The sequence below is a fragment of the Eulemur rufifrons genome, chromosome 17 (assembly GCF_041146395.1).
Source record: "Eulemur rufifrons isolate Redbay chromosome 17, OSU_ERuf_1, whole genome shotgun sequence".
Lineage (NCBI taxonomy): Eukaryota > Metazoa > Chordata > Mammalia > Primates > Lemuridae > Eulemur > Eulemur rufifrons.
In genome coordinates, this window is record NC_090999.1 from 49656087 (window position 1) to 49659290 (window position 3204).

The 3204-nt window shown below is 38.0% G+C and overlaps 1 pseudogene; it reads right to left on the bottom strand.

The window, feature by feature from the left end:
- Window positions 1-1495: 1495 nt before the first annotated feature.
- Window positions 1496-2139, bottom strand: LOC138398195 (large ribosomal subunit protein eL29 pseudogene; annotated as a pseudogene).
- Between the last annotated feature and the right edge of the window lie 1065 nt (window positions 2140-3204).

A 3204-nucleotide genomic window follows, 5' to 3' on the forward strand; every position in this document is an offset into this window, starting at 1 on the left:
TATATGATCAAATCAGAGCTTTTAGTGTACCCATCACCTGAGTAGTGTACATTATACCCCATAGATAATTTTTCCTTCCTCATTCCCCCAACCTCTCCGCTTTTGAGCCTCCACTGTCCATTATACCACTCTGTGTGATCAGGCATAGCCATAGGTTAGCACCCACTTATAAGTGAGAACATGTGGTATTTGATTTTCCATTCCTGAGTTACTTCACTTAGGATAATGGCTTGCGGTTCCATCCAAGTTGTTGCAGAAGATATTATTTCATTCTTTTTTATGGCTGAGTAGTACTTCATGGCACATACACATATACCACATTTTCTTTACTGATCAGTTGATGGGCACTTAGGTAGATTCCATATCTTTGCAATTGTGAATTGTACTGCAATAAACATACGAATACAGATATCTTTTTGATATAATGATTGCCTTTGGGTAAAGGAAAGTAGTGAGATTGCCACATTGAATGGTAGATCTACCTTTAATTCTTTGAGAAATCTCCTTACTGATTTCCATAGGAGTTGTACTAATTTACATTCCTACCAACAGTGTATAAGCATTTCCTTTTTACCACATCTGCATAAACATCTGTTGTTTTTTGACTTTTTAGTAGTGGCCATTCTGATTGGAGTAAGACGGTATCTTATTGTGGGTTTAATTTGCATTTCTCTGATGATTAGTGATGTTGAGCATTTTTTTCATATGTTTGCAGGCCATTTATTTGTATATCCTCTTTTGAAAAATGCCTGCCTGTTCATGTTATTTGCACACCATTTTTTTTTTAGACTTTGTCCACTTTTTAATGGGGTTGTTTGTTTTTTTCTTGCTGAGTTGTTGGAATTCCTTTTGATGCTGGGTATTAACCCTTTATTGGACGAATAGTTTGTGAATATTTTCTCCCATTCTGTAGATTGTCTACAAAATTACTTCTGATATTGTGTAGATATTTGTGTAGATATTGTGTAGATATTTCTTATATTGTATAGATAATTTTTAGTTTAATTAAGTCCCATTTGTTTATATTTGTTTTTATAGCATTTGCTTTTGGGGTCTTAGTCATAAATTCTTTGCCTAGGCCAACGTCCAGAAGAGTTTTTCCCAAGTTTTCTCCTAGAATTTTTATGGGTTCAAGTCTCACATTTAAGCCTTTAATCTATCTTGAGGTAGTTTTTGTATATGGTGAGAGACAGGGATCCAGTTTCATTCTTCTGCATATGGTGATCCAATTTTCCCAGCACCATTTATTGAATAGTGTCTCCTTTCCCCAGTGTATGTTTTTGTCTGTTTTGTCAAAGATCAGTTGGTTGTAGTTGTAGATGTATGGTTTTATTTCTGGATTCTCTATTCTTTTCCTTTTATCTATGTGTCTACTTTTATGTCAGTACCATGCTGTTTTGGTTACTACATCCTTTAATTTGAAGTTAGGTAATGTGATGTCTCTAGTTTTGTTCTTTCTTTCTTTTTTTTTTTTTTTCAGATCCTGCCTCAGGTTTATTCGTACAAATAGTACAGGAGGACCCCAGCCCCATGCAGACAGCAGCCCAAGGGTCACACCAGTCATTCTGTCCTCATGTTGGCAGACAGAGGCCTCTACTCTGAAGCCTTTGCAGGGGCCTGGGCACCTTTGGGAGCCTGAGCTGGAGCTGGAACTGAAGCTGGTGCTGCAGCTGAAGCCGCAGATTGGACCTTGGACTGGGCCTTGGACTGGGTCTTAGACTGGGCCTTGGTTTGATCCTTGGCCTTTGGCCGGCAGAGCCTGAGACCCTTGGCAATGCGAGCACGAGCACGCTTCCCAAGCTTAGGGTGGGCAATGTAGGCAAGTCGACTGAGCTTGCGGCTCATGCCCTTTGGGATCTTAGCCTTAACCTCCTTGGGCTTTACGAGGGCCTTGATAGCTTCAGCACATGCACTCATGGCCTTGGCGTTGTTGGCCTGCATCTTCTTCAGGCCCTCCTTGTTGTGCTTCTTGGCAAAGCGCATGTTCCTCAGGAACTTGGGGTCCACCCCCTTAAGAGATTCATATCTTTGTGATCGGGGTTTCTTGATGCCATTTCTGTGCCACTTTTGGGACTGGTTGTGTGTGGTGTGGTTCTTGGACTTGGCCATGTCTACATCATAACCCGCGGCTGCTGAAGAGCCTGGGACCGGAAGAGCTAGTTTTGTTCTTTTTGCTTAGGATTGCTTTGGCTATTCAGGCTCTTTTGTGGTTCCATATGAATTTTAGGATCATTTTTTTCTAATTCTGTGAAAAATGACATTAGTATTTTGATAGGAATTGCATTGAATCTGTAGATTGCTTTGACCAGTCTGGACATTTTAACAATATGGTGAATCAGCATTTTAGAAATGAAAAAGCTAAAGCTCAGAGAGCCTATGTTACTTGTTCAAGGTCACAGAGCTTTATCTAATGGATTTATACCTGTCTGGCTTAACAACCCAGGTTCTTTCCATATACTAAGGGATTCTTTGTGTTAAGTGGAGCCATATAAGAGCACTATAGAAACTCATTTGGCTTAGATGGTTTACTTGTAGCCTTGCTGGGGGATGTTCAATAAATATTCATTATTAATCAAACAGAAAACAGGACCCTGACTTTAGCGGTCTCTTTCATTGATGTGCTTCTGTGATTATCACTAACCTAGGACTGCCAAGTCTCAAGTCCTGTCTATTCACATCCAGTGGAGAGATAGAGATTTTTTTTTCATTAGTTTGGTTCATTAATATTCTATTGGATATTTACACAAGTGCTTTTTGTTACAGCATCTGGTATGCATTGCTATTCCCTCTCTCCATTCTCTTACAGTTATCAGTCTGCAAGATCATATAGAGATGTATAAAAAAAAACAAAGGAGTATGTAATAATGCATAATTAAAACTGCTAAAATATTCAGTATGTTGTTTAATGGATTTCTAAACACCTTTGATTCATTATTTACCAGTCTTTACTTGGTCTTTATACCTTTTTGTAGTCACTGAAATGCAAAGTGGACGAAGAAGAGAAAAAGTCTGATATATTATTCACCTGCATCTAAGCTCATTTCTAATTTAAAGACTAGTAAATAGCTTCATGTTTTTATTGAGCATATAGCAATGTAAAGAATAATTTATAGAATAAAATATTTCAAGTAGTACAATGCTGAAATTCTTTTAAATATTAATGCCCCTTCACTATGTGTCTTAAAAAGGTATATAATGATTATA